This window comes from Strongylocentrotus purpuratus, unplaced genomic scaffold (genome assembly GCF_000002235.5).
Source record: "Strongylocentrotus purpuratus isolate Spur 01 unplaced genomic scaffold, Spur_5.0 spur5_scaffold_19, whole genome shotgun sequence".
NCBI lineage: Eukaryota > Metazoa > Echinodermata > Echinoidea > Camarodonta > Strongylocentrotidae > Strongylocentrotus > Strongylocentrotus purpuratus.
Window position 1 is genome coordinate 17,300,359 of NW_022145604.1, and position 12,304 is coordinate 17,312,662.

The following is a 12,304-nucleotide window of genomic DNA, read 5'->3' on the forward strand; positions in this document are numbered from 1 at the left end:
CTGCAATACAAAAATAAAATACAACAAGTTATCAAAACAATAATAAATTAATAAATCAAATCGAATCAAACAAAAACATGGTTGGTAACTAAAGTTATCACAAAATATCATCGGCAAGGATAATAATTACTAGAAAGTATCTTTCTAAAAGTGCAAACTTTCTTTAAATCTGGTCGGATTATGTCGAAACATCATTGCCATGTTGGCACATTTCAATAGGTAACCGCACAAGCATTTATATTCGACTCTTGAAATTACTTGGTCGGTTGCTTTGTAATGGTATTTGTTTAGTTGGTTGACAACATTGGAAATGAATTGCTTACAGCCTTTCTCGTAATTTTCCTCGACATTCAACGCATTAGAATTGTCGATCTCATCTTCCTCGACTAAAACAATTGCTGCCACGGCCAAGGCAATCAGAAAGTAGAGAGCAATCATGGTTTTGGACGCCATTTTCAAAGTCTAAGGAAAATAAAACAAACATGAAATACATTTTGATTAGGTACAAAGCTACGGTGAAATTGCAACACGATTAAGAATATCAGCATAGATTAGCGACGTACTGAAACTTTCCTTTTACCACTCATCAAGAATAAGCACAAAGACGAAATCGAACAATATGAAGTTATAACGGAAACTGAAGGAACAAATTGCGCCCAACTACATAACGGGCTTCGAGACGACAGGCTGCCAGAAAATACGGAAATTGCGGTTTAAGGAAGGCTTCAGAATGTCTACATTCAATCATATTCTCTGCTTTCTGAAATCATGGACCTACTATTAAAGAACTGAGAATGTTTTAAATGCCCATCGAAAGAGGATGTTCCCGGCCCATTTCTGCTCTGCTGTCAGTGCATGTACTTCACGGCTTTACCCCCACCCTCCCGGAAAAAAGATGATTAATATTCAACTCGAAGTTTCATTTTCAAAGAATAGAAGCAGGAGAATGTAATGTCTTTAAATTGCTATCATAATAAAAATAATAATAATAACAATAATCTTTTAAAGTCCACTCCAAATTCATGAAAATAGCAATAAATTGAATTTAATGAATGATCTGACAATTGTATACTTGACACACTACCTTGTTATATTACTCACACTTAATTAAAGATAATATCAGTGAGCTCAGGTACTATTGGAATCGTTTTTTGAGAGAAAATCGCTATGATTTATTCTGGATTGTTTATCCTGCACATATGGAAACGTTGTATTATCCGCTCAATCTGACTCGCGTGCATAGAACAAATAAGCATTTTTGCATGAAAAAGTGAAGTTTGAAAAAAAGTGTGTTTCTTGTGTAATCTTTCAAAAGTATAATACAAAAAGATAATATGCACTTTCTCTGTACTTTTGTTGGAAAAAAACGTATACCATACGTATTTTACAGTTCTATGCCCGTGACTCCGACACACAACGCTGTGTGTTGTGGTCAATTTATTTTATGAGACAAATCCAAGCAAATGTTTCCATATGTAGATTTCCTTATCTTCATATGCTCATTACTCAGCCACTAATACTTGTTCTACCGATATTATTTTGCACATGTCATTAATTTCTAATCTTGAACATTCAGTGTAAGTTTCGTTCGATTCTGTGAGAATTTATTTTTTATATTTACCATACAGAACTCAAAATTATCTTTAAACCTACCTTCCCAAATTGTTAATTGCCTTCAAAATATTTTTTTCTTCAAAATCAGGCTTGGGTATGAGCCATTATAATTTGAGCATGTTTACTGGGTGAAATGTACCCGTAATTGGTTAAACATTACCTAGTGTTGGTATAAAGTCTTCCCCGACAAACGTGTATGTTTTTTGTTTACCTCCTTTCTGTAACATTTTACCCAACTCATTGAAAGGGGTAGTCCACCCTGATACAAAGTTGGTTTTGATAAAAGCAGAAAATGAGAGGAACGGGTCAGTGCACGTTTGATCAAAAAACAATTAAAAATAAGAAAGTTATAAATTTTGAAGATGCAAACAATCAAACACAAGTTGGCAACTCTGTTGTGAGGTCATTTCCCATTTACCCCGTTCTAAAAGACCTTAATAATCATACATTCACCCTCAATATAATTATTGCAAATAAGTGTTATAAATCCAGAAATTTATGAAACCGATCTATTCTGTCATCAATAACTGAGAAAATGAAATTTTATGAAAATTATCGGTACAGACCAAATTGAAGAGGGGGTCGCAATTTACGTTACAGTGTTGCCAATTTGTGTTTCAGTGATGACAACTTTAGGAAGGTAGATGTAAGTCTGTGTAAGTAATAAGTCAGTGTAATAAGTCAGTGTGAGTGATGGGGATTAATGCCTTACCAAAGGACACCTAGCGCCCTTTAGTGTTATGGACCCGGAACCTCCCGATTATTAGATCACTGGGCCATCGCACCCCTCAGAGTTGCCAAAGCATAGCTCCTGATTAATGTGCACTAAAAGCCCACTGCACAAGAGGCGAAGAAAAATGTCTGAAGAAATCCAGGCCTACGCTCAACAACTGAATAAACATTAATTAGACTAGTCAACCACCGAAAAACGTTATACAATTGCTGCTTCTAAAACATAGAACAATATTCCCCTTTCCACCAGAGAATTAAACTGTCTTGCCACTTTCAAATATCCATTAAACATACTTCTACCCTCAGTAATAAAGTTTGATTTACCTATTTTTGAGTTTTTTGTTTCTCATCACATTAAGTTAATTTGTAAACAGTAGGCTTACGGTTGCACCGTGTGAGAGGGGGAGGACTGGAGAGTCCTGAAAGGATTGTCGATACTCATTCTTTCTTGAGTGTGTGTATGCCTACTATTATATCTACATCACCAATCAAGCCGATACTTAGAAGTAGCATCAAAGGTAATTTTGTTTTAAACTAGCGCTACTAAATAATTGAAATCATTATCAACACAATTACAAACTGACGCAGTCAGAAAGACGTGTCGTGTGCAACAGACATAATGTAAGAGATGTTGGGCCTACCTGATTTCGATGCGGTGTTCGAGTAGAATTCGGTGAGATGATAATATGCTGTCTCGTAGCTTGATGTGACGAAGTGTCTCTATCCAGCTTTCTGTTGAAGTACTGTCTAGAAAGCTTCTAGTATTATAGAATACCGAAGCCTGCCATGACCATCTGCTCATAACCGACGAGTCACCGCAATCAAATAGAGTGTTCAATTCAATTCATTTTACCAGACATACAGGGTGAAATAAAACATTATACCAAGTAGCTCACAATTACAATTACTAACACAGTTGAACACAGAAAGAAGAAAAAAAAAATCAATTTACAAACATGAATAAATATCGTTAAAAACACAAGGAAAATTGCTTAGCCTGGTAGCAGTCAGAAAGGGAGGTGGTCCTTATATGGGACTATCCAAACAATCAATTAATTAAAAAGTCTCATGATTTAATTTAAGCTATAATAAAAAGTAAAACAAATAAAAATTACATGTAAAATATCATAATATAACAACCATAATTATTATTTTTTGTTAGCTAGCATCAATATAGGTTCATCAAAAGTTTGTTGTATTTACGTTTAAAGTGTTTACAACATGCTGGTGGATAAAACTGTTTAAAACTGTGATAAATATGACCTCAGAACGTATTTTTTGATTATTTTTTAATCCAAACTTTGAAACATCGTCCATGTCATCATTCTAGCATCTCCCTTCTTTTACTTTCTTGTCTGTGTATTTTCTTCAGATTCTGAATATTGTAAATTCACTTAATACATCAACGCTGCTAACCTCATCCATCATTCCAACCATAGACCATATGCCCATACACCATATTGATCAAATATGGCAAGTTTCCAAATAAATTTGAATTTATACAAAAAATATATACCATGCACTAAGGGGCTTCGTTAGAAATAATAAATTATCTGTGACTGGCTTAGCACTAGTTTCTGAGGGACCAATCATCAAAGATCCATTAATGTACAGGTGTCTCGAAGAAAGTGCATGGTACATTTGATCTTTATCTTTCATCAAGAAAATGAAAAGCTCAAAATGTAAACTATAGAGAAATCAAGTATGAATTCATACCTTTTTCCAAAATACGCACGCACACACCCACACACACACACACACACACATACATATATATATATATATATATATATATATATATACAGACACACACACGCGCGCGCGCGCACATGCACACACGCACCACAACGCACACGAACACACTTTTTTAAATTCTTTTTAAAAGCAATTTTGTTTTATTTCTCCAAATGTGTAATACAAACCATAACATACAATTGAATAAAATAAACGTGTTCAATATTGATTGCTTTTAAATAAACATAATTAAACAAAAACTTATTTGCAGTATGTATAACTCAGCAACAAAGTAAACGTATATAATATATATGTCAATTGTAAATGTTATTCACCTATAAAAATAAAAAAAATTAAACAAATCTTGAGGTAATTCAAGTTCAAGTTTATTTTATTTCACTTTATCAAAAATAACATAATTGAACATAATGGACAATGGTAATTATTATAACTAAACATACAATATAGAAAACATAATGTACATGATAATAGTTATAACAGAGATACAATCATATAAATTAATCAATATAGTGGGTGATCTACTAAAAAGCAAAGCTTGTATTATATAGGTCCCGGTTCATGGGTTTGTGTATAAATAAGGGTATTCGAATTAACATATTTACAAAAGCATTACACGAAGGTTATCTTTAAGTGAACATTTTACTGAACATACCGTAAACAATTGAAAAAAGGAAAAGTTCTGTGCTTTCCTCAGCATAAACAAATATATATATATATATATATATATATATACATTAAATAAAATGATCAATGCCTGCTCCTCCCTGCCCCCTCCCTCACACAAACACCCCACCCACCCACCCACACACATACTCACTCACCCACCCACCCCCCCCCCCACACACATACTCACCCCCACCACCCCCCCCCCCTACACACACACACTACTCACTCAGTGGATGTCTGCTAACATTCTCAACTCAAGAAAAATAAACTAAATAAGTAAGTTATCCAGGCCGCAAAATTAGAGTTACACTTTTAACAGGCTCACGGTGGAGAAGAAAACAAATCTTAATTAATCTTAAGCTGCTCCCACTTTAAGAAATTTGATCCCAGCTTTCCCATTCTAATTGCTATTTTCTTTTCCTCATCCCTATACTTAAAAATGCTTTTTTCATCTTTTCAAGAACTTCACCATGAACATGATAGTATTACACATTTTTATTCTATATGAACTACCTGCCAACCCAACAAATATATCTCGCCATTCTAAATCTTTAATTTCATATAACTCAAAAAGTTGTATTAAAGCCTGCCATATCGTTTGAACGCTCCCGCAAGATAAAAATAAATGTTTGTATGTTTCTCTTTCCTGCTTACAAAACGAACATAAATTATCACCAACAAAACCAAATCTATGAAGATGCCCATTAGTATATATGGCTCCATGCAATAATTTAAATTGAAATTCTCATTGTTTTCTAATGGGTATAGTAATTCTTGGTCTAACAAATATTTCTTTTAATTCTTTATTTATGAAATCATAATCATTTTGCCCATCCCTTACCTGCAAATCATATGTTTGCTGCAGTGCTTTGAAAAAATAATCATAAATTGTTCTTGAACCCACATCCAAGAACTGTATTCTTTTACCTGAATTATGGAAATAAGTATTAAAGCTAATAAAATCAACCTCGAGGAATTGTATTAACCCTGAATCATCCTTCCATAACCTGGGTATCGCATCATAAATATCAATAATCATAAGCAAATTATTACCTTTCATACTGAGGTTCATAAAATATTTAACAGACTTAACATGGCCTTTCTCAACCAATTGATTCAGTTGAACAATCCCTCTTTCAAACAAGTATCTATCAAATATACTTTTTCCATTTATACATATATTCCGATTATTAAAAATAATTGGATTAATATAACCCTCCAAATATCTTAAATTACTTGTCTCTTGCCATGCTTGCAACATTTCCATATAGTATGGTCGAATATCTAAAAACGAATTTAATCTTTTTAAAATCATAATCACATAACAAAATAAATCTACCACCCACAAACTGTAAGCAATGATCAAAAAAGAATTTCCATCCCAAATTTGTCTCTCCATATAAAAGACGTTTTATCCACATTATGCGCTGTATTTTAACGGACATTTCAAAATTAATAATTCTTAATTCTCCAAAGTCATAATCCTGATACATTATTTCCCGTTTAATTCTATCTTTCCCCCTCCATATAAATTCAAATGAAATTTGTGCATTTTCTTTGTATACCCAATGAGGGAAAATAACGAGAGATTAAATATAATTTAATTTTGAAAGCGCATAAGTTTTTAACAAATGTATTTTACCCATAATAGTTAAATCTCTTTGTTTCCACCACACAAGCAATTTTTTGTATGTTACTTAGAATTTCTTTATAATTAAAATCATCTTTTAATCTTCGATCTAATGAAAAACTATCCCCTAAAATGTGTATTTCCTTAACCAAATGTCCAAATAAAGGCCCATCAGGTTTGTTCTTATCCTCACCCATCCACATAAAATGTGTCTTTGTTTTATTCACTTTAAGACCACTAATTTGTTCAAATGATTCAAAAACATATTGCAACCTTCTAACCGAATCAATATCCTTCAAAAATATTGTCATATCATCTGCATATAACACCTGCCTAATTTCAGATTTTCCAAATGTAATACCTTTAATACCGTTATCCCTCCTTACTGCATGCGCCAAAACTTCGATGGCAACCAAAACAAATATGGCGATAATGGATCCCCTTGCCTTACTCCCCCTTTCCTTTTCAAAATACCCCGTTGAGTGACCATCGTTCATAACACAACTACTTATCCCTTTATACAATAATTTTACCCAAGAGCAAAATGAATCTCCAAAACCGAACAATTTCAATTTTTGAAATAAATATCTATGAGATACAGAGTCGAAAGCTTTCTCAAGATCCACTGCACACAAAAACCCTTTCCCTTGTTCCCCATAATGCATGGAATAAAATAACATATCATCTATCAATCGTACAGCTTCCCCAATATTTCTATCTTTTATATATCCAACTTGATCATAATGAATTATTTCATTTAAAACCTCTTTCATTCTTTTTGCTAGAACTTTAGATACAATGTTATAATCTACATTCAAAAGCGTGATGGGTCGATAATTTTTTATATGGAGAGTATCTTTCGCTTCTTTCTCAATTAAGGTAATAACCCCTTGTTTTTGAGATGCCGTTAATTCCCCCCTTTCATATGTTTCATTCAATACTTCTATTAACAAATCACCCAAAGCTGGCCAAAAAGTATAATAAAATGCAACTGTTAACCCATCATTTCCCGGGGTTTTATTCAATTTCATTTCTTTTAAGACTTTCAAACATTCATCTTTAGTTAATTTACCTTCACAGATTTCCCAATTGTCTTCAATTAACTTTGAAATATCATTAAAAAAGAAAGGGTCGTTTTGATTTATATCAGCCCTTAATGAATATAAATCTTTACACACACACACACACCCACACACACAACGCACATACACACATACGCACCCATACTAACATATACTGATGAATACAATGTAATTACTTATAATTATAAAAGGGTGGGTGCAATTATTCTATAAAGCACTAATTCAGAGACTGAAGCAGGTCAACGGAAGTTTGAACTAAATTGCACAAACAATAGGAAAACACTGAATTTGTGAATGTTGTAATCTCTATATTTCGTGGGAATTTCGAATTTGCATATTTAGTATGAGATGTTCATCGCATAAAATGTGTCATGAAGTTTAATCCAAACTCTTCTGCTATTCTCATCATACTAGTAATTCAAATCTGGGAGAAGATTTTAACAGCATTCCTTTTCAAGGAGCGTTATACATTTTCTCCAAACTGACATAAAAATGATGAGAAAGGTGACAAGTTATTTTTCATCTCAAAATGAAATCAACCTTCTCGTTAAGCATAGAGAATATGAACTTCCAAAGGTACAGACGTTTTATACCGAGTTTTCTGACAGAAAGTCATGTATGTCATCATAGTGGTAAAGTTTCTAATATCATGTCTTGTGGTAATCAAAAGTGGACGAATGATGAAAAAGATGGTGGTCAATTCGAAACGATACGACAATTTACTATAAAGAAAGAAAGATAAAGTTTATGACAATATAAAGTTTTGTTATAGAAAAACCTCTCGTTCCCTCTCTGTTTCTCTCCACACCGCCCTTTTCTCTTTCTCATTCCCCCTCTCTCCAGTCATCCCCCTCGCTCCCTATCGCCTTCTCTTTCTCTATTAGGCCTTATAGTTTAATGAATCTGTGGCAAAAAGGCCATAAACCATATCAATATAACATGTAGCAATCATCAGACGATATTGCTTGCTGGATGTATTCACTTTTAATATTCACAAAGGGTATCGCGATTAGATTGAGAGCAATACACGAGATACAGAGATAATCATCTTTGTCCTCAACACAACATTATCATTAATGATGCGGGGATCAACGCCTCTCCAATTTTTTAGAGCTTCGTTGTCTTACTCTTTGTCTAGACCATCCTTTATCAGGTGTTTGTCTTTCTCTACGTCAGAATTAAAAAAAATTGCTTTAGTTAGAAACTCAGATTTTTGTGTGGCTTTATCTAGGACAGTATGCCCGCCTCGCTATGTGCTATCTTGTTCAAAGAGATAGTTACACCCAAAATAGATATTACAAAATTATCCTTTACGCATTGTTAATTAGAATAGAAAGAAAGAAGTAGAAAACAAAGATAGTTTAATCCCCTCTCCATATTTTTGGTTTTATTAATTTTAGTCATATATATGGAGGGTATATCATGATGTCCAGGTAATAACATATTGGTCCATGGACAGCCCTAGCAAAAATGACATCTGCATGTTCACAAAGTATTGACAAAGCTAATCTTGTCGGTCTATACTGCTTGACCTCCGCAAGGCTTTCGATCGTGTAAACCATGAAATCCTGATCGGAAAACTGTCATGTTACCAAGTAGACTCAGTTTATGGTTAGTCTCCTATTTGAAGGATAGAAGTCAGAGATTTAGCTTGGAACAGACTCTATCTGAAAAGTTGCCCATCATGTCAGGAGTCCCCCAGGGGTCCATACTAGGCCCCTTGTTGTTCATTATATTTATGAATGATCTTCCTCTCCTTGACCCAGATGTCCAAAATGGGCATGTATGCTGATGAAACAAAAGTCAGCTGAAGTGGGAAACTCTTGAAGCTGTCTAAGCAAAGCTCTCTGAAGACCTATCCGAAATCGAGAAATAGTGTGCAAACAACAAGATGGCAATAAATACTAAGAAAACTAAGAGCATGCTATTAACCACCCATCAGAAATTCAAATAACGGAATCATTATTATATAAATCTTATCATGTTATTGTATTTTATGCTTTTGTGTTTTATAACTTATACAGTTTTTTGTTGTTGAAAAAATCTGTCATACGTTTTCATATATCATTTCATTTGTAAATGGATGAACTTAGTTTATAATTTACTTATCATATGCAAGTATTTTGTAATGAGCTAAATGTCAATTACGGTATCTCATTATATTCAATTAACGTATTTCTTTTCAGTATTTGGTTAACTATTGTTGACTGTTATTGCATAGGTTAAACTGTTGTTTATTTAATTTCCTTTCTTTTTATGTGCAATAGATCTTGTGGCAGATTAGCCCTGTGCTGAACAAGTTATCCAATAAAGTTTACTACTAGACTACTAATAATAATTCGCCACAATTTGTAATTTAACCCTTTCGTACAAAATGCGTTTCAGACGGCAACACCCAATCTCCTTAATAATTCGCCACAATTTGTAATTTACCCGTTTCGTATTAAAAAAAAAGCACTCTAATGATTCAAAATGATTTTATTTCTCATGCAAAACATAATACAAGAATAATTATATCACAAAATATATAATGGAAATAGCACGAGAAAAGAGGAGCTAACTTGAAGCAGAGCTTGTTGAAGTGTTAGTTCCTCAGATGTTGTTTTACAATATAACATGAACAAAGTATGCTTGGAAATCAATAAATAGACAAATATGTAACTAAGAAAGTAGGATACAAGCCAACAAATATATCATTGAATATTAAAAAGAAAAATTATATGATACACTGTATTTAGCAACACTATTGATCATCTTCCTGGTCCAATTCAAATAAAATGGTTTCGAACTAGAATGTGTTCAAAGTACAAAATTCCTTGGAATTTATGTTGATCACAATTTTCACATGGAGAGTGCATATTAATTATTTATGTAAATTAAGAAACATTGGTGTTATAAATCATGTTAAAAATACATTTCCTTAACCGGTTTTTATCATCACTGTATACAACCCTTATTTTGCCTTACCGAAATTATGGGATCTTAGCATGGGGAAAATCCTTCTAAAACTTTAATTGACCAAATATTAATTTTGCAGAAGCATCCACCCCTCCTCTCCTTCCCTATCACCACACGAACTTAGCCGAATTTCGTGTCGCGCTGATTCTCTCTGTCAAATTTGCATAACGATCGAGGACCCGGGCTTCAGGCATGTGCAGATTATAAATGTTACCAAGATTTCGCTTGAAAGCAGGTAATAACAATAATTTTATCTTTCTATGGTTTCAGAAAGCTTCCGATGCCTTCACAGCATCATGTTGTCTGAAAAGAGGGTGCAGGTACAGGGACTTTATGTACGTAAATGAGGCTATGCTGACGCACGGTCTCCTTTAATCTGTCATAGGTAGCAAGGTTTTCCAAAAATAGACAAAAACAGAAAGTGGTGCTACCAAAATTTCATCTGCACGCACAAATTGCAACCTTGGTCGAGTGTTCTTGGTACAGTTACCGTACTTGTTTCGCCAGAAATAAAGTGGTGAATGAAAAACTTACTCTTTAGCATTCATTGTTCTTTTTTTTTTTTTTTTTACACATGAGGTGTTACATGAAATAATTATGAACTTTGTGCAATGGTTTTCTTGTCAAGATTAGATTTACTACCTTTAAAATCTCACTCAAAGATGCAATTTGTGCATGCAAATGAAATTTCCGGTAGCACTAATTTATATAATTTTAATTCAATCATGAGTGAATTATGAATAAGTTGTGCATCAAATCAAAAAAGAGAAGCAGAGATAATCATAATGTGTATCTCATCACGGGAATTATTCATTATGATAGAAGATTTCTGCCGGTTCGGTTTCTTTCTGGGACACAGTATTTAGTATTTTATGTTATTTTCTTGTATGTACCTTGTCATTGTAGCGAAAGTTAAAGGAAAAGGGGCTTTAATTTGCCTTAAATTAGGAGTGCATTTTATGGATAAAGGAAAAGTAGGCTCTTACAAAAATGAAAAAGGACAGTTAAAGAAAAAGATGCTCTTGTCAAAGTAAAAAGGGCTATTATCAGATGTGAAAATGGCACTTCTTGTACATGACAAGGGACACTCAACAGAGATGAAAAAGGCACTTGTGAGAATAGAAATGGAGAATCTGTTGAAAGAAAAGAGCATCTATCAGATTTTATTAGCGGCATTCATTTATCAGATGTTAAAGCCCCACTGCACTACTTACAGCTACTTGCGCCATGTATATAGAAAACAATGCCTAATCCGTCGGTGCCCGTTGGGCCCCATAATCCTCTTTTTCTTATGTTAATTGAGAGCTGAGTTGATGAGATAACCACCTGTCAGTGACCTTGCAGGGAGGTCTAATCCTTCCTGGCCAAACTAGTGCATACGAGCTTTAAAATAGGCACTTTGGAAAGGGGAAGACGCTCATATGAAAAAGGAAAAAGGGGCACTTATCCGAAGGAAATTGGTACTTATTAGAAAGGAGAAGGGGCACTTATTATTGGTGCAAAGTGGCATTTAAGAGAAATGGAAAGTCCACTTTTCAAAAATGGAGAAGGGGCACGAGTCAAAGTAAAAAAAAGGGGCAAAAATATCAGAGGTTAAAAGGGGAATTTCTCGCACCTAAAAAGACATACTCACCAGAGATTAAAAGAGAGGAAAGGACACATATTAGAAAAGAAAAGGGGCACTTGTCCTATGTAAAAAAGAAAGAAAAAAAGGGCCGATTGGGGGGTACCTGAAAAAGTGGGGGCACAGTGCCCCCCCCCCCCCCCCCCCCCCCCCACCGGGAGTCCCGCCTCTGGCATAATGGGCAAAAGTGAGAAGAAGAAAAAAAAGGAAATCATGTCATTTCAGCAACATTTGTAAATCACT